The sequence below is a fragment of the Coregonus lavaretus genome, assembly GCF_964263955.1.
Source record: "Coregonus lavaretus genome assembly, chromosome: 16".
In the NCBI taxonomy this organism is placed as follows: domain Eukaryota; kingdom Metazoa; phylum Chordata; class Actinopteri; order Salmoniformes; family Salmonidae; genus Coregonus; species Coregonus lavaretus.
The window spans coordinates 50,487,491-50,508,360 of NC_140003.1; the positions used below are offsets into that span (position 1 = coordinate 50,487,491).

At 47.7% G+C, this 20,870-nt stretch overlaps 1 protein-coding gene across 1 annotated transcript in view; it reads right to left on the bottom strand.

Moving 5' to 3' along the window:
* LOC311143710 (hyccin 2-like) overlaps positions 1-20,870 on the bottom strand; it is a 161,344-nt gene that overhangs the window by 105,404 nt on the left and 35,070 nt on the right. The window contains exon 2 of the mRNA XM_084179578.1: positions 13,511-13,593. The gene's annotated coding sequence lies outside the window, so the exon portion shown is untranslated. The remainder of the gene's footprint in view (positions 1-13,510; positions 13,594-20,870) is intronic.

The following is a 20,870-nucleotide window of genomic DNA, read 5'->3' on the forward strand; positions in this document are numbered from 1 at the left end:
AATGGACAATGACTCCAAGCACACTTCCAAAGTTGTGGCAAAATGGCTTAAGGACAACAAAGTCAAGGTATTGGAGTGGCCATCACAAAGCCCTGACCTCAATCCTATAGAAAATGTGTGGGCAGAACTGAAAAAGCGTGTGCGAGCAAGGAGGCCTACAAACCTGACTCCGTTACACCAGCTCTGTCAGGAGGAATGGGCCAAAATGTATTGTGGGAAGCTTGTGGAAGGCTACCCGAAACGTTTCACCCAAGTTAAACAATTTAAAAGGCAACCCACTGGGAATGTGATGAAAGAAATAAAAGCTGAAAGAAATAATTCTCTACTAATTCTGACATTTCACATTCTTAAAATAAAGTGGTGATCCTAACTGACCTAAGAAAGGTAATTTTTACTAGGATTAAATGTCAGGAATTGTGAAAAACGGAGTATTTGGCTAAGGTGTATGTAAACTTCCAACTTCAACTGTATATCACAGAGCTAGGCTATACATCACTGTCAGTAGAGTGGTAGTTCATTTCATAAACCCAGTTGCAGGGATCGCTAACTCCGCCCATTCAGGGCTCTACGGTGACATTAAGTAACTCCGCCCATTCAGGGCTCTACGGTGACATTAAGTAACTCCGCCCATTCAGGGCTCTACGGTGACATTAAGTAACTCCGCCCATTCAGGGCTCTACGGTGACATTAAGTAACTCCGCCCATTCAGGGCTCTACGGTGACATTAAGTAACTCCGCCCATTCAGGGCTCTACGGTGACATTAAGTAACTCCGCCCATTCAGGGCTCTACGGTGACATTAAGTAACTCCGCCCATTCAGGGCTCTACGGTGACATTAAGTAACTCCGCCCATTCAGGGCTCTACGGTGACATTAAGTAACTCCGCCCATTCAGGGCTCTACATTAAGTAACTCCGCCCATTCAGGGCTCTACATTAAGTAACTCCGCCCATTCAGGGCTCTACATTAAGTAACTCCGCCCATTCAGGGCTCTACATTAAGTAACTCCGCCCATTCAGGGCTCTACATTAAGTAACTCCGCCCATTAAGGGCTCTACATTAAGTAACTCCGCCCATTAAGGGCTCTACATTAAGTAACTCCGCCCATTAAGGGCTCTACATTAAGTAACTCCGCCCATTAAGGGCTTTACATTAAGTAACTCCACCCATTCAGGGCTCTACGGTGACATTAAGTAACTCCGCCCATTCAGGGCTCTACATTAAGTAACTCTGCCCATTAAGGGCTCTACATTAAGTAACTCCGCCCATTAAGGGCTTAACATTAAGTAACTCCGCCCATTCAGGGCTCTACTGTGACATTAAGTAACTCCGCCCATTCAGGGCTCTACATTAAGTAACTCCGCCCATTCAGGGCTCTACATTAAGTAACTCCGCCCATTCAGGGCTCTACATTAAGTAACTCCGCCCATTCAGGGCTCTACATTAAGTAACTCCGCCCATTCAGGGCTCTACATTAAGTAACTCCGCCCATTAAGGGCTCTACATTAAGTAACTCCGCCCATTCAGGGCTCTACATTAAGTAACTCCGCCCATTAAGGGCTCTACATTAAGTAACTCCGCCCATTCAGGGCTCTACGGTGACATTAAGTAACTCCGCCCATTCAGGGCTCTACGGTGACATTAAGTAACTCTGCCCATTAAGGGCTCTACATTAAGTAACTCCGCCCATTCAGGGCTCTACGGTGACATTAAGTAACTCCGCCCATTCAGGGCTCTACATTAAGTAACTCCGCCCATTCAGGGCTCTACGGTGACATTAAGTAACTCCGCCCATTCAGGGCTCTACGGTGACATAAAGTAACTCCGCCCATTCAGGGCTCTACATTAAGTAACTCCGCCCATTCAGGGCTCTACATTAAGTAACTCCGCCCATTCAGGGCTCTACGGTGACATTAAGTAACTCCGCCCATTCAGGGCTCGACATTAAGTAACTCCGCCCATTCAGGGCTCGACATTAAGTAACTCCGCCCATTCAGGGCTCTACATTAAGTAACTCCGCCCATTAAGGGCTCTACATTAAGTAACTCCGCCCATTAAGGGCTCTACATTAAGTAACTCCGCCCATTAAGGGCTCTACATTAAGTAACTCCGCCCATTAAGGGCTTTACATTAAGTAACTCCACCCATTCAGGGCTCTACGGTGACATTAAGTAACTCCGCCCATTCAGGGCTCTACATTAAGTAACTCTGCCCATTAAGGGCTCTACATTAAGTAACTCCGCCCATTAAGGGCTTAACATTAAGTAACTCCGCCCATTCAGGGCTCTACTGTGACATTAAGTAACTCCGCCCATTCAGGGCTCTACATTAAGTAACTCCGCCCATTCAGGGCTCTACATTAAGTAACTCCGCCCATTCAGGGCTCTACATTAAGTAACTCCGCCCATTCAGGGCTCTACATTAAGTAACTCCGCCCATTCAGGGCTCTACATTAAGTAACTCCGCCCATTAAGGGCTCTACATTAAGTAACTCCGCCCATTCAGGGCTCTACATTAAGTAACTCCGCCCATTAAGGGCTCTACATTAAGTAACTCCGCCCATTCAGGGCTCTACGGTGACATTAAGTAACTCCGCCCATTCAGGGCTCTACGGTGACATTAAGTAACTCTGCCCATTAAGGGCTCTACATTAAGTAACTCCGCCCATTCAGGGCTCTACGGTGACATTAAGTAACTCCGCCCATTCAGGGCTCTACATTAAGTAACTCCGCCCATTCAGGGCTCTACGGTGACATTAAGTAACTCCGCCCATTCAGGGCTCTACGGTGACATAAAGTAACTCCGCCCATTCAGGGCTCTACATTAAGTAACTCCGCCCATTCAGGGCTCTACATTAAGTAACTCCGCCCATTCAGGGCTCTACGGTGACATTAAGTAACTCCGCCCATTCAGGGCTCGACATTAAGTAACTCCGCCCATTCAGGGCTCGACATTAAGTAACTCCGCCCATTCAGGGCTCGACATTAAGTAACTCCACCCATTCAGGGCTCTACATTAAGTAACCCCGCCCATTCAGGGCTCTACATTAAGTAACCCCGCCCATTCAGGGCTCTACATTAAGTAACCCCGCCCATTCAGGGCTCTACATTAAGTAACTCCGCCCATTAAGGGCTCTACATTAAGTAACTCCGCCCATTCAGGGCTCTACGGTGACATTAAGTAACTCTGCCCATTAAGGGCTCTACATTAAGTAACTCCGCCCATTCAGGGCTCTACATTAAGTAACTCCGCCCATTAAGGGCTCTACATTAAGTAACTCCGCACATTAAGGGCTCTACATTAAGTAACTCCGCCCATTCAGGGCTCTACATTAAGTTGAACACAAATACATTTAGGAATACAATGAGAAATATTTTAGGTAATAAGGAATAAGAATTGCAAGCAATTACAAAACATATTGAACAAAAACATAAACGCAACATGTAAAGTGTTGGTCCCATGTTTCATGAGCTGAAATAAAAGATCCCAGAAATGTACCATATGCATGAATAGCTTATGTCTCTCAAATTTTGTGCACAAATTTGTTTACATCCCAGTTAATGAGCATTTCTCCTTTGCCAAGATAATCCATCCACCTGAAAGGGTGGCATATCAAGAAGCTGATTAAACAGCATGATCATTACACAGGTGCACCTTGTGCTAGGGAAAATAAAAGGCCACTAAAATGTGCAGTTTTGTCACACAACACAATGCCACAGATGTCTCAAGTTGAGGGAGCGTGCAATTGGCATGCTGACTGCAGGAATGTCCACCAGAGCTATTGCCAGAGAATTTAATGTTAATGTCGTTTTAGAGAATTTGGCAATACGTCCAACTGGCCTCAACCACAGACCATGTGTAACCACGCCAGCCCAGGACCTACACATCAGGCTTATTCACCTGCAGGATCGTCTGAGACTAGCCAACTGGACAGCTGATGAAACTGTGGGTTTGCACAAGCGAAGAATTTCTGCACAAACTGTCATAAACCGTCTCAGGGAAGCTCATCTGGGTGCTCATCGTCCTCACCAGGGTTTTGACCTGACTGTAGTTCGGCATCGTAACTGACTTCAGTGGGCAAATGCTTACCTTCGATGGCCACTGGCACGCTGGAGAAGTCTCCTGTTCACGGATGAATCACGGTTGAAACTGTACCGGGCAGATGGCAGACAGCGTGTATGGCGTCGTGGGGGTGAGCAGTTTGCTGATGTCAGCATTGTGAACAGAGTGCCCCATGGTGGCGGTGGGGTTATGGTATGGGCAGGCATAAGCTACGGACAACGAACACAATTGCATTTTATCAATGGCAATTTGAATGCACAGAGATACCGTGATGAGATCCTGAGACCCATTGTCGTGCCATTCATCCGCCACCATCACCTCATGTTTCAGCATGATAATGCACGGCCCCATGTCGCAAGGATCTGGACACAATTCCTGGAAGCTGAAAATGTCCCAGTTCATCCATGGCCTGCATACTCCCTCAGACATGTCACCCATTGAGCATGTTTGGGATGCTCTGGATCGACGTGTACGTCAGTGTTCCAGTTCCCGCCAATATCCAGCAACTTCACACAGCCATTGAAGAGGAGTGGGACAACATTTCACAGGCCACAATCAACAGCCTGATCAACCCTATGCGAAGGAGATGTGTCGCACTCCATGAGGCAAATTGTGGTCACACCAGATTGACTGATTTCTGGATCGCCTCCCCTACCCTTTTAAGGTATCTGTGACCAATGGATGCATATCTGTATTCCCAGTCATGTGAAATCCATATATTAGGGCCTAATGAATTTATTTAAATTGACTGATTTCCTTATATGAACTGTAACTCAGTAAAATCTTTGAAATCGTTGCATTTATATTTTTGTCCGGAAAAAGTATTTTTAAGATTGAGATATAGCCTACATTAGTCTAGCGATACCTCAAGATCACGATGTTGTCACGCCTCCAGGGAGTCTGGAGAATTTAGTATTAGCTAAAGCCGCTGGATTCCAGCAGCTACATTTTTATTGGACATTTCAAGAACCCTTCCCCCACATGCCCGTAGAAGGGGTGCTACGTGCTTGTTCGTCATGGTTTTCAGACCGGATAGGACACATTTTGCAGAGAGTTGTTCCATATGCTAGTTTGCAACATTTCAGAAAATGGAAGAAAACCTGGAGGAATAACTGAATTTGGTTTTGTGTGCTGTATACACAACATCGAATTGATAACGGCATTACAACTCCTCTGCTTGAACACTCTCCGCCCAAGCAAGGCATTTGATTGGTGTTATGTCACTTGGCTCTGTCATATCCTCACATGGCCTCTCCTATCATTGCTACGCTGACGACACACAACTAATCTTCTCCTTTCCCCCTTCTGATAACCAGGTGGCGAATCGCATCTCTGCATGTCTGGCAGACATATCAGTATGGATGACGGATCACCACCTCAAGCTGAACCTCGGCAAGACGGAGCTGCTCTTCCTCCCGGGGAAGGACTGGCCGTTCCATGATCTCGCCATCACGGTTGACAACTCCGTTGTGTCCTCCTCCCAGAGTGCGAAGAGCCTTGGCGTGACCCTGGACAACACCCTGTCGTTCTCCGCTAACATCAAGGCGGTGACCCGATCCTGTCGGTTCATGCTCTACAACAGGGGTGTCAAACGTCCGGCCCACGGGCCGGATCAGGCCCGCAAACGGGTTTAATCCGGCACGCGAGATGATTAAAAAAAATAACAAAAAAAAAAAAGTATAAAAATGAGCTGCAATTTTTCAATAAAATAAACTGCTGTTCCAATTGCGTCCACTGGATGGCGCAATAGCAATTGTGTTAAGCAAGCAAACTGTTTATACCGGGGCAGAGCAAGTAGGTCAAGCACGTGCAGCCAATGAGCTACTTTGTTTTGCCCGCGATATTTATTACGGCTTCTACTTTTAACATTGTGCTTTGGCACCCTCATTGCCCCAATATGTCTCTGTCAAAAAAGAGAAAAGTGGACACAGAGTGCAGAGTGTTCGAAGAAAACTGGTCATCCTATTTATTCACGGAATTGAATGGGAAAGCTGTATGTTTGGTGTGTTCAGAGCATGTTGCAGTGCTGAAAGAATATAACCTTCGTCGCCACTATGTGAGTCTTCATGCCGACAAATATGACAACTTTCAAGGACAGCGGAGATGAGAGAAGGTGAATGAACTGTTGGCGGGTCTGAAGAAACAGCAGTCTGTGTTTACTCACAGCCGAGACATCAGTGCAGTGAAAGCTAGCTACCTCATTGCTAATGAAATCGCAGTGGCTTCAAAACCATTTAGTGAGGGTGAATTTGTAAAAACATGCATGATGAAGGCAGCGGAGATTGTGTGCCCTGAAAAGCGGCAGGCTTTTGCAAATATCAGCCTGACAAGAAACACAGTTGCAGACAGGATTTCCGATCTTTCAGTGGATTTGGACAGCCAGTTGAAGCAAAAAGTAAAGTCATTTATTGCGTTTTCGGTTGCAATTGATGAAAGCACGGACATTACAGATGTCGCACAACTGGCCATTTTCATCCGCGGAGTTGATGACACATTGACCGTCACCGAGGAGTTCGTGGAGTTGGTGCCGATGACAGATACAACGACAGCAGCTGATATTTTTACCGCGCGCTGGACAGGGTCGGAGTGGACTGGTCCCGCGCTGTCAGCCTGGCTACAGATGGTGCACCCTCAATGATCGGGAAAAAAGCAGGCGTTGTGACAAAGTTCAGAGAGAAAGTGCAATCTGCAAATGGAGGACGTGATTTTTTGACTTTTCACTGTATTTTGCACCAGGAGGCTTTGTGTTGCAAGTCATTAAAGATGGATAACGTCATGAAGGTGGTCATCCAAACTGTTAATTTCATCCGATCCAGAAGCCTGAATCACCGTCAGTTTGACAGCCTTCTCAGAGAGAAAGACCACATCTATGGCCTGCCATACCACACTGAGGTAAGATGGTTAAGCCGAGGTGCTGTGCTGAGGCGTTTCTTTGATTTACGAGAAGAAATTGAACAGTTCATGGAAGAAAAGGGCAAACCAGTGTTAGAATTTCATTCCGCAGAATGGATGCAGGACCTTGCATTTATGGTGGATGTTACAGAGCACCTGAATAACTTGAACAAACAGCTGCAAGGGCGCAACAAAGTTGTCACGCAGTATTATGACAGCATACGTTCTTTCAAGTTGAAGCTGTCATTGTGGGAGACGCAACTTGCCGGTGGTGATGCAGCTCACTTCCCCGTCTGAAAAATGTGTGCGCGACCCAACATGTGGCAGACATGAAGCAGTTCAAAGATAAAATAACGGGACTGTTACAGGAGTTTGAGCAACGCTTTCAGATTTATGTTTATATGTTTTTATGTTGATGTGCTATTGTTTTTAATTGTTTTTATTTTATTTGTATATTTAACGTATTCTTGACTCTGTGGTTCTTGCACTTGTGGAACAGGATTTCATTCTTTTTATCTACATTTCTGCCTGAGAAATGACACCCTGATATAGTTCTGTGATCTGTGAAACAGTTCTGTTAATCACTGAGGCATTGTGTGTTTGTGTGTTCTTTTTCTTTAGAATTTTCAAATAAATTTGACGTGTTTTATGATTAATAGTGATGTTGTGCTTGTACTATTTTGGACACACTGTCCTCAGGCTCCAGCTTTATGTTGTATGTTGATCGTATTAAAACAAAGAAAACAATCTGAAGTTGTTGTTTTTAAGTTATATATACCATGATTTTTCCGGTCCGGCCCACTTGGGAATAGATTTTCCTCCATGTGGCCCCTGAGCTAAAATGAGTTTGACACCCCTGCTCTACAACATTCGGAGAGTACGACCCTGCCTTACACAGGAAGCGGCACAGGTCCTAATCCAGGCACTTGTCATCTCCCATCTGGATTACTGCAACTCGCTGTTGGCTGGGCTCCCTGCCTGTGCCATTAAACCCCTACAACTCATCCAGAATGCCGCAGCCCATCTGGTGTTCAACCTTCCCAAGTTCTCTCACGTCACCCCGCTCCTCCGCACACTCCACTGGCTTCCAGTTGAAGCTCGCATCTGCTACAAGACCATGGTGCTTGCCTACGGAGCTGTGAGGGGAACGGCACCTCCGTACCTTCAGGCTCTGATCAGTCCCTACACCCAAACGAGGGCACTGCGTTCATCCACCTCTGGCCTGCTGGCTCCCCTACCTCTGCGGAAGCATAGTTCCCGCTCAGCCCAGTCAAAGCTATTCGCTGCTCTGGCACCCCAATGGTGGAACAAGCTCCCTCACGACGCCAGGACAGCGGAGTCACTCACCACCTTCCGGAGACATTTGAAACCCCACCTCTTTAAGGAATACCTGGGATAGGATAAAGTAATCCTTCTACCCCCCCCCCCCCCCCCAAAAAAAAAAAAAAAAAAAAAAAAACATTGTAAAGTGGTTATCCCACTGGCTATAAGGTGAATGCACCTATTTGTAAGTCGCTCTGGATAAGAGCGTCTGCTAAATGACGTAAATGTAAATGTTATGTCTTGCGAGGCTTCACTGATTTACACCGGTTTCAACCCCTTTTTAGCTACTTTCTGCCACTGCCTTCACCGATTAGAGAAGCCTGGTTATCAACGAGACCCGATTAGAGAAGCCTGGTTATCAACGAGACCCGATTAGAGAAGCCTGGTTATCAACGAGACCCGATTAGAGAAGCCTGGTTATCAACGAGACCCGATTAGAGAAGCCTGGTTATCAACGAGACCCGATTAGAGAAGCCTGGTTATCAACGAGACCCGATTAGAGAAGCCTGGTTATCAACGAGACCCGATTAGAGAAGCCTGGTTATCAACGAGACCCGATTAGAGAAGCCTGGTTATCAACGAGACCCGATTAGAGAAGCCTGGTTATCAACGAGACCCGGTTAGAGAAGCCTGGTTATCAACGAGACCCGGTTAGAGAAGCCTGGTTATCAACGAGACCCGATTAGAGAAGCCTGGTTATCAACGAGACCCGGTTAGAGAAGCCTGGTTATCAACGAGACCCGATTAGAGAAGCCTGGTTATCAACGAGACCAAATGAATCTACTTTTGATGCAGCTCTGCCTTTTCTCTTATTTAGTCGACCGGTCGATTGTTTGGTCGATATCTGTCGACCGACAGCCTTTAAGTCTGTTTATTCCATTTTTCCATGAGACGCCTGTCATTGGGGAGACCACGGGGACGACGAGTACACAATGTAAGGCACGCGTGCTGCAAGGGAATTGGGTTTTCCATAAATGGCTACTGTATTGGACCTGCCACCGTTTGTGACAGTATTCCTTAGGCCAGATAATGTGTCTTGGGTATCATTTAAAATGTTGGTCAAGAAGAAGGGGAATGTGGATGAGGCATCTCCAGAATAAGCTCTCTCCTGCCAATTCATGCGCATTAATTGTTTCATGACTTCATTTAGTGAATTATTTGCCCTTAGTGTCTATCATTACCCCATTATATACACTGAGTGTACAAACCATTAGGAACACTTTCCTAATATTGAGTTGCACCCCTTTGGCCCTCAGAACAGCCTCAATTTGTCGGGGCGGGACTTTACAAGTTGTCGAAAGCGTTCCATAGGGATGCTGGCCCATGTTGACTCCAATGCTTCCCACAGTTGTATCAAGTTGGCTGGATGTCCTTTTGGTGGTGGACCATTCTTGATACACACGGGAAACTGTTGAGCGTGAAAAACCCAGCAGTGTTGCAGTTCTTGACACAAACCATTATGCCTGGCACCTACCAACATACCTTGTTCAAAGGCAATTAAATATTTTGTCTTGCCCATTCACCCTCTGAATGGCACAAATACACAATCCATGTCTCAATTGTCTCAAGGCTTAAAAATCCTTCTTTAACCTGTCTCCTCCCCTTCATCTACACTAATTGAAGTGGATTTAACAAGTGACATCAATAAGGGATCATAGCTTTCACCTGGTCAGTCTACAGTGCATTCGGAAAGTATTCAGACCCCTTCACTTATTCCACATTTTGTTACATTACGGCCTTATTCTAAAATGGATTAAATAAAAAAATTAAATCTACACACAACACCCCATAATGACAAAGTGAACACAGGTTTTTAGAAATGTTGGCACAACTGCTACGCTGACGACACACAACTAATCTTCTCCTTTCCCCCTTCTGATAACCAGGTGGCGAATCGCATCTCTGCATGTCTGGCAGACATATCAGTATGGATGACGGATCACCACCTCAAGCTGAACCTCGGCAAGACGGAGATGCTCTTCCTCCCGGGGAAGGACTGCCCGTTCCATGATCTCGCCATCACGGTTGACAACTCCGTTGTGTCCTCCTCCCAGAGTGCGAAGAGCCTTGGCGTGACCCTGGACAACACCCTGTCATTCTCCGCTAACATCAAGGCGGTGACCCGATCCTGTAGGTTCATGCTCTACAACATTCGGAGAGTATGACCCTGCCTTACACAGGAAGCGGCACAGGTCCTAATCCAGGCACTTGTCATCTCCCGTCTGGATTACTGCAACTCGCTGTTGGCTGGGCTCCCTGCCTGTGCCATTAAACCCCTACAACTCATCCAGAATGCCGCAGCCCATCTGGTGTTCAACCTTCCCAAGTTCTCTCACGTCACCCCGGTCCTCCGCACACTCCACTGGCTTCCAGTTGAAGCTCGCATCTGCTACAAGACCATGGTGCTTGCCTACGGAGCTGTGAGGGGAACGGCACCTCCGTACCTTCAGGCTCTGATCAGACCCTACACCCAAACGAGGGCACTGCGTTCATCCACCTCTAGCCTGCTGGCTCCCCTTCCTCTGCATAGTTCCCGCTCAGCCCAGTCAAAACTGTTCGCTGCTCTGGCACCCCAATAGTGGAACAAGCTCCCTCACGACGCCAGGACAGCGGAGTCACTCACCACCTTCCGGAGACATTTGAAACCCCACCTCTTTAAGGAATACCTGGGATAGGATAAAGTAATCCTTCTACCCCCCCCCCCCCCCCCCCCAAAAAAAAGAAAAAAAAATAAACATTGTAAAGTGGTTATCCCACTGGCTATAAGGTGAATGCACCTATTTGTAAGTCGCTCTGGATAAGAGCGTCTGCTAAATGACGTAAATGTAAATTTGAATACAATAAAACAATATACCTTATTTACGTAAGTATTCAGACCCTTTGCTATGAGACTCAAAATTGAGCTCAGGTGCATCCTGTTTCTATTGATCATCCTTGAGATGTTTCTACAACTTGATTGGAGTCCACCTGTGGTAAATTCAATTGATTGGACATGATTTGGAAAGGCACACACCTGTCTATATAAGGTCCCACAGTTGACAGTGCATGTCAGAGCAAAAACCAAGCCATGAGGTCGAAGGAATTGTCCGTAGAGCTCAGAGACAGGATTGTGTTGAGGTACATATCTGGGGAAGGGTACCAAAACATTTCTGCAGCATTGAAGGTCCCCAAGAACACAGTGGCCTCCATCATTCTTAAATGGAAGAAGTTTGGAACCACCAAGACTCTTCCTAGAGCTGGACGCCCGGCCAAACTGAGCAATCGGGGGAGAAGGGCTTTGGTCAGGGAGGTGACCAAGAACCCGATGGTCACTCTGACAGAGCTCCAGAGTTCCTCTGTGGAGATGGGAGAACCTTCCAGAAGGAAAACCATCTCCGCAGCACTCCACCAATCAGGCCTATATGCTAGAGTGGCCAGATGGAAGTCACTCCTCAGTAAAAGGCACATGACAGCCCACTTGGAGTTTGCCAACAGGCACCTAAAGGAGTCTCAGACCATGAGAAACCAAGATTCTCTGGTCTGATGAAACCAAGTCTGAACTCTGTCCTCAGTACCCCCTGTATATAACCTCGGTATTGTTATTTTATTGTGTTACTTTTTTTATTTAGAATGTTTTACTTTAGTTTATTTAGTAAATATTTTCTTAACTATTTCTTGAACTGCATTGTTGGTTAAGGTCTACACCTGTTGTATTCAGCGCATATGACAAATACAATTTGATTTGATTTGATTTGAATGCCAAGCGTCACTTCTGGAGGAAACCTGGCACCATCCATACTGTGAAGCATGGTGGTGGCACCATCATGCTGTGGGGATGTTTTTCAGCGGCAGGGACTGGTAGACCAGTCAGGATCGAGGGAAAGATTAACGGAGTAGAGAGATCCTTGATGAAAACCGGCTCCAGAGCGCTCAGGACCTCAGACTGGGGCGAAGGTTCACCTTCCAACAGGACAATGCCCCTAAGCACACATCCAAGACAACGCAGGAGTGGCTTCGGGACAAGTCTCTGAATGTCCTTGAGTGGCGAAGTTTCCTTTTTTTCTTTAAAAAATAATAATCTAATAACCAGTTTTTGCTTTGTCATTATGGGGTATTGTGTGTAGATTGATGAGGGGGAAAAACGATGTAATCCATTTTAGAATAAGACTAACGTAACAAAATTTGGAAAAAGTGAAGGGGTATGAATACTTTCCGAATGCACTGTATGTCATGGAAAGAGCAGGTGTTACTAATGTTTTGTACACTCAGTGTATATCACCAGTTACTCCCCATAATGTCTAACCTACAACGTATGGTGAAGGTCATTTCTGTTAATGCATTCAATATATTATTATAAGTCGTTTACCGTTCTCATTGTCAGAGTGGACAAGTTGTTTACAGAGCCTATTGTCTTGTGAGAAATAAGTTTGGTTTATTTCATTCCATTTATTTGTTGTCTTCTGTTTGGAGGGCTCCTGTCAATGTTGAGTAAGGACACAGAAGTAGGCCTAGGCTACAAATGTATACATTTGCCCATTTGGGGATGTCTGATTGTATTTCTGATTGTCTTAATGAGCTGTGGAGCTTCTCAAACAGCATGTAAACCAGCCTCAAAGTTAAAGGGAAAAATGTAATGCTCTGATCCAGTGGAAACATCATAAAATTCCTGATTACTTCTTATCCCAAGAAGCAAATTAGCGCAAATACAACAGTGTCTGTCTGGAGCTCACTGGCGCTGGAAACTGAGGCCCAGAATAGTTGATACAATGTTGCAAGTTTGCTAGCGTAAGCTTCTGGCCGGACCCAGTTGATACTTTACAGGACGGAGTAACAGTTCCATTTAAATTATAATAACATCTTCGTATCTCAAAATATAGTTGCTTTTATTAAAACACATAGGCTTAATCGAAAGGACAGCCCACTCTATGTCGACATTTTATTTTATTTTTTTATCGGGGACAGCCCTAGTGCCCCCTCATGTTTGCATACTACCGAGGCTACGGGACAGCGAAGAAACCAGTACAACTATTTTTACCTTTTTGCTGATTTTTTTTCTAAGTGTACTGGTGCTCTCAAATAAAAATTCCAGATAGCAAAATATTTAGGAGTATAGGCCCCCAATATGGACTGCAGAGCCCTGCCATTATAAGACACGACTGAGACAATTGTAAAGTTTTTTTTTTACTTAGTGGAGTGAGATGAAAACATCAGGCTGGCATCCAGGCTGGTCCTTCACCCCTGACCTCTCATCTTACCTCACTCTTCCAGAGTTCAGATGTCCACCAGGTGAAAAAGCTGGGTATCCGTGATGTCACACATCTGTCGCTCGCTCAGTCACCTAGAAAATGAGAGAACAAACAGAGTCAGTCAGTCAGGTTGGTTGGTATGGAGAGGATCTACAGTTGAAGTCGGAAGTTTACATACACTTAGGTTGGAGTCATTACAACTTGTTTTTCAACCATTCGACACATTTCTTGTTAACAAACTATAGTTTTGGCAAGTCGGTTAGGACATCTACTTTGTGCATGACACAAGTAATTTTTCCAACAATTGTTTACAGACAGATTATTTAACTTATAACTCACTGCATCACAATTCCAGTGGGTCAGAAGTTTACGTACACTAAATTGACTGTGCCTTTAAACAGCTTGGAAAATTCCAGAAAATGATGTCATGGCTTTGTGAAGATGCTGAAGGAAACAGGTACAAAAGTATCTATATCCACAGTAAAACAAGTCCTATATCGACATAACCTGAAAGGCTGCTCAGCAAGGAAGAAGCCACTGCTCCAAAACTGCCATAAAAAAAGCCAGACTACGGTTTGCAACTGCACATGGGGACAAAGATCATACTTTTTGGAGAAATGTCCTCTGGTCTGATGAAACAAAAATAGAACTGTTTGGCCATAATGACCATTGTTATGTTTGGAGGAAAAAGGGGGTGCTTGCAAGTCGAAGAACACCATCCCAACCGTGAAGTACGGGGGTGGCAGCATCATGCTGTGGGGGTGCTTTGCTGCAGGAGGGATTGGTGCACTTCACAAAATAGATGGCATCATGAGGAAGGAACATTATGTGGATATATTGAAGCAACATCTCAAGACATCAATCAGGAAGTTAAAGCTTGGTCGCAAATGGGTCTTCCAAATGGACAATGACCCCAAGCATACTTCCAAAGTTGTGGCAAAATGGCTTAAGGACAACAAAGTCAAGATATTGGAGTGGCCATCACAAAGCCCTGACCTCAATCCTATAGAATATTTGTGGGCAGAACTGAAAAGGCGTGTGCGAGCAAGTAGGCCTACAAACCTGACTCCATAATGGGTCAGAGCAGGACTCCATAACGGGTCAGAGCAGGACTCCATAACGGGTCAGAGCAGGACTCCATAACGGGTCAGAGCAGGACTCCATAACGGGTCAGAGCAGGACTCCATAACGGGTCAGAGCAGGACTCCATAACGGGTCAGAGCAGGACTCCATAACGGGTCAGAGCAGGACTCCATAACGGGTCAGAGCAGGACTCCATAACGGGTCAGAGCAGGACTCCATAACGGGTCAGAGCAGGACTCCATAATGAGGTAGGGTTGCCGGTGTGGCGGTAATACGGTCACCTAACAGCCCTAGTTATAACACACTGACCAATCGGTGAGCCCCACGTGCTAACGTCCAACCTCGAAATATAAATGGAAAACCAAAGCCTGTACAAATATTTACCTCAAATACCTCGTACCCCTGCACATCGTCTCGGTTCTGGTACCCTGTGTATATAGCCAAGTTATTACCTCGTACCCCTGCACATCGTCTCGGTACTGGTACCCTGTGTATATAGCCAAGTTATTACCTCGTACCCCTACACATCGTCTCAGTACTGGTACCCTGTGTATATAGCCAAGTTATTACCTCGTACCCCTACACATCGTCTCAGTACTGGTACCCTGTGTTTATAGCCTAGTTATTACCTCGTACCCCTGCACATCGTCTCGGTACTGGTACCCTGTGTATATAGCCTAGTTATTACCTCGTACCCCTACACATCGTCTCGGTACTGGTACCCTGTGTATATAGCCTAGTTATTACCTCGTACCCCTGCACATCGTCTCGGTACTGGTACCCTGTGTATATAGCCTAGTTATTACCTCGTACCCCTACACATCGTCTCGGTACTGGTACCCTGTGTATATAGCCAAGTTATTACCTCGTACCCCTGCACATCGTCTCGGTACTGGTACCCTGTGTATATAGCCATGTTATTACCTCGTACCCCTGCACATCGTCTCAGTACTGGTACCCTGTGTATATAGCCTAGTTATTACCTCGTACCCCTACACATCGTCTCGGTACTGGCACCCTGTGTATATAGACAAGTTATCGTTTCTCTTTGTGTTATGTTGTTCTCTATTTTTTTTCTATTTTTCTGTCTGTATTGTTGTGAAGAGCCCATCAAAATTACACTGTTAGTCTAGACCTGTTGTTTACCAAGCATGTGTCAAATAACATTTGATTTGAGGGGTTCATTGATGTGTTCACTAAATGGCTTCTGGCCTGTTATATGGTGTATCCTGTTGAAGGCTGTCTCAGCTAAATAAACAGACAGAGAGAGGGAGGGGTGAGGGGAGGGCAGCTCTAGCGGTCTAGAGGCTGAGAAGGAGGGATGAGGGGAGGGCAGCTCTAGCGGTCTAGAGGCTGAGAAGGAGGGATGAGGGGAGGGCAGCTCTAGCGGTCTAGAGGCTGGGAGGGAGGGATGAGGGGAGGGCAGCTCTAGCGGTCTAGAGGCTGAGAGGGAGGGATGAGGGGAGGGCAGCTCTAGCGGTCTAGAGGCTGGGAGGGAGGGATGAGGGGAGGGCAGCTCTAGCAGTCTAGAGGCTGGGAGGGAGGGATGAGGGGAGGGCAGCTCTAGCAGTCTAGAGGCTGAGAGGGAGGGATGAGGGGAGGGCAGCTCTAGCGGTCTAGAGGCTGGGAGGGAGGGATGAGGGGAGGGCAGCTCTAGCGGTCTAGAGGCTGGGAGGGAGGGATGAGGGGAGGGCAGCTCTAGCGGTCTAGAGGCTGAGAGGGAGGGATGAGGGGAGGGCAGCTCTAGCAGTCTAGAGGCTGGGAGGGAGGGATGAGGGGAGGGCAGCTCTAGCAGTCTAGAGGCTGAGAGGGAGGGATGAGGGGAGGGCAGCTCTAGCAGTCTAGAGGCTGGGAGGGAGGGATGAGGGGAGGGCAGCTCTAGCAGTCTAGAGGCTGGGAGGGAGGGATGAGGGGAGGGCAGCTCTAGCAGTCTAGAGGCTGGGAGGGAGGGATGAGGGGAGGGCAGCTCTAGCGGTCTAGAGGCTGAGAGGGAGGGATGAGGGGAGGGCAGCTCTAGCAGTCTAGAGGCTGAGAGGGAGGGATGAGGGGAGGGCAGCTCTAGCGGTCTAGAGGCTGAGAGGGAGGGGTGAGGGGAGGGCAGCTCTAGCAGTCTAGAGGCTGAGAGGGAGGGATGAGGGGAGGGCAGCTCTAGCAGTCTAGAGGCTGAGAGGGAGGGATGAGGGGAGGGCAGCTCTAGCAGTCTAGAGGCTGGGAGGGAGGGATGAGGGGAGGGCAGCTCTAGCGGTCTAGAGGCTGGGAGGGAGGGATGAGGGGAGGGCAGCTCTAGCAGTCTAGAGGCTGGGAGGGAGGGATGAGGGGAGGGCAGCTCTAGCGGTCTAGAGGCTGGGAGGGAGGGATGAGGGGAGGGCAGCTCTAGCAGTCTAGAGGCTGAGAGGGAGGGATGAGGGGAGGGCAGCTCTAGCGGTCTAGAGGCTGTTTCCACCAGGCTGTTTCCACCAGGCTAGATCAGGCTGTTTCCACCAGGCTGTTTCCACCAGGCTGTTTCCACCAGGCTGGATCAGGCTGTTTCCACCAGGCTAGATCAGGCTGTTTCCACCAGGCTGTTTCCACCAGGCTAGACCAGGCTGTTTCCACCAGGCTGTTTCCACCAGGCTGTTTCCACCAGGCTGTTTCCACCAGGCTGTTTCCACCAGGCTGTTTCCACCAGGCTAGATCAGTAGATCAGACTGTTTCCACCAGACTGTTTCCACCAGGCTAGATCAGACTGTTTCCACCAGGCTGTTTCCACCAGGCTGTTTCCACCAGGCTGTTTCCACCAGGCTAGATCAGGCTGTTTCCACCAGGCTGTTTCCACCAGGCTAGATCAGGCTGTTTCCACCAGGCTGTTTCCACCAGGCTGTTTCCACCAGGCTGTTTCCACCAGGCTGTTTCCACCAGGCTGTTTCCACCAGGCTAGATCAGGCTGTTTCCACCAGGCTGTTTCCACCAGGCTAGATCAGGCTGTTTCCACCAGGCTGTTTCCACCAGGCTAGATCAGGCTGTTTCCACCAGGCTAGATCAGGCTGTTTCCACCAGGCTAGACCAGGCTGTTTCCACCAGGCTGTTTCCACCAGGCTGTTTCCACCAGGCTGTTTCCACCAGGCTGTTTCCACCAGGCTGTTTCCACCAGGCTGTTTCCACCAGGCTAGATCAGTAGATCAGACTGTTTCCACCAGACTGTTTCCACCAGGCTAGACCAGGCTGTTTCCACCAGGCTAGATCAGGCTGTTTCCACCAGGCTGTTTCCACCAGGCTAGATCAGGCTGTTTCCACCAGGCTGTTTCCACCAGGCTAGATCAGTAGATCAGACTGTTTCCACCAGGCTGTTTCCACCAGGCTAGATCAGGCTGTTTCCACCAGGCTGTTTCCACCAGGCTGTTTCCACCAGACTGTTTCCACCAGGCTGTTTCCACCAGACTGTTTCCACCAGGCTAGAGGACAGCTCCAGGCTCCAGGCAGAACCTGTGCTGCTGATAGAGCTTGGGTCACCCCCAGTATCAGAAACACCCTCAGTACTCTGACCAAGGCCTGGTGCCTGCCTTGTCAATACTCTCCTGTGGAATACAATACTGGTGTTTTGCCACGTCACACACTGGGACTCAATGAGCACATGTATATTTCCACTCTGACAGTCAGATATAGGCTACTTCTAACACACAGACGTACTACAGGGCTATTTGGTTACGGCGCCAGTCACACAGAAGAGGAGACCAGTCCCTCTCCTCTCTTCTCCTCAGCCAGCCAGGGGAACAGGCAGCCAGGGGAACAGGCAGCCAGGGGAACCAGCCAGCCAGGGGAACAGGCAGCCAGGGGAACAGGCAGCCAGGGGAACAGGCAGCCAGGGGAACAGGCAGCCAGGGGAACAGGCAGCCAGGGGAACAGGCAGCCAGGGGAACAGCCAGCCAGGGGAACAGGCAGCCAGGGGAACAGGCAGCCAGGGGACAGGGAAGGGAAGTGAGGCGGAGGAACGCAGCAGCAGCAGAGTCTAAATTTAGCTCAGCTGCAGGGCCAAACAGACATGTTGGACCGGGCTAACAGACACCCACAGCAGCAGAATGAGATGAGTCTAACACACTGGGGTTCACTAATTAGCCAGGGTCAGGGAAAATAGATTGACAGCTGAGGCCCAGGAGCATAGCTCTGCCTGGAAACAACTGAACGTTCTCTCTCATTGGTCAGTCTCAGTCCACACACACACCAACCAGGGTTTCCGTTAGCCGATAAAGAAATTGAAAAACCGATATAAATAATGTAATATCACATTTACATAAGTATTCAGACCCTTTACTCACTACTTTGTTGAAGCACATTTGGCAACGATTACAGCCTTGAGTCTTCTTGGGTATGACGCTGCAAGCTTGGCACACCTGTATTTGTGGAGTTTCTCCCATTCTTCTCTGCAGATCCTCTCAAGCTATGTCAGATTGGATGGGGAGCGTCGCTGCACAGCTATTTTCAGGTCTCTCCAGAGATGTTCGATCGGGTTCAAGTCCGGGCTCTGGCTGGGCCAGAAGGTGAACCTTCACCCCAGTCGGCGGTCCTGAGCGCTCTGGAGCAGGATTTCATCAAGGATCTCTCTGTACTTTGCTCCGTTCATCTTTCTCTTGATCCTGGCTAGTCTCCCAGTCCCTGCCGCTGAAAAACATCCCCACAGCATGATGCTGCCACCACCATGCTTCACCGTAGGGATGGTGCCTGGTTTCCTCCAGATGTGACGCTTGACATTCAGGCCAAAGAGTTCAGACTTGGTTTCATCAGACCAGATAATCTTGTTCCCATGGTCTGAGAGTCTTTAGGTGCCTTTTGACAAACTCCAAGTGGGCTGTCATGTGCCTTTTACTGAGGAGTGGCTTCCGTCTGGCCACTCTACCATAAAGGCCTGATTGGTGGAGTGCTGCAGAGATGGTTGTCCTTCTGGAAGGTTCTCCCATCTCCACAGAGGAACTCTGGAGCTCTGTCAGAGAGACCATCGGGTTCTTGGTCCCCTCCCTGACCAAGGCCCTTCTCCCCCGATTGCTCAGTTTGGCCGGGCGGCCAGCTCTAGGAAGATTCTTGGTGGTTCCAAACTTCTTCCATTTAAGAATGATGGAGGCCACTGTGTTCTTGGAGACCTTCAATGCTGCAGACATTTTTTGGTACCCTTCCCCAGATCTGTGCCTCGACACAATCCTGTCTCGGAGCTCTACAGACAATTCCTTCGACCTCATGGCTTGGTTTTTGCTTTGACATGCACTGTCAACTGTGGGACCTTATATAGACAGGTGTGTGCCTTTCCAAATCATGTCCAATCAATTGAATTTACCACAGGTGGACTCCAAATCAAGTTGTAGAAACATCTCAAGGATGATCCATGGGAACAGGAGGCACTTGAGCTCAATTTCGAGTCTCATAGCAAAGGGTCTGAATACTTATGTAGAAATATAACAGGATATAATAAGGACTATATGAATTGACAGGTGGTAGGATATTCCTCTCCTCTAACTAGTCTCTGTATGCTGTCTGACAGGTGGTAGGATATTCCTCTCCTCTAACTAGTCTCTGTATGCTGTCTGACAGGTGGTAGGATATTCCTCTCCTCTAACTAGTCTCTGTATGCTGTCTGACAGGTGGTAGGATATTCCTCTCCTCTAACTAGTCTCTGTATGCTGTCTGACAGGTGATATTCCTCTCCTCTAACTAGTCTCTGTATGCTGTCTGACAGGTGATATTCCTCTCCTCTAACTAGTCTCTGTATGCTGTCTGACAGGTGATATTCCTCTCCTCTAACTAGTCTCTGTATGCTGTCTGACAGGTGGTAGGATATTCCTCTCTAACTAGTCTCTGTATGCTGTCTGACAGGTGGTAGGATATTCCTCTCCTCTAACTAGTCTCTGTATGCTGTCTGACAGGTGATATTCCTCTCCTCTAACTAGTCTCTGTATGCTGTCTGACAGGTGGTAGGATATTCCTCTCCTCTAACTAGTCTCTGTATGCTGTCTGACAGGTGGTAGGATATTCCTCTCCTCTAACTAGTCTCTGTATGCTGTCTGACAGGTGGTAGGATATTCCTCTCCTCTAACTAGTCTCTGTATGCTGTCTGACAGGTGGTAGGATATTCCTCTCCTCTAACTAGTCTCTGTATGCTGTCTGACAGGTGATATTCCTCTCCTCTAACTAGTCTCTGTATGCTGTCTGACAGGTGATATTCCTCTCCTCTAACTAGTCTCTGTATGCTGTCTGACAGGTGATATTCCTCTCCTCTAACTAGTCTCTGTATGCTGTCTGACAGGTGGTAGGATATTCCTCT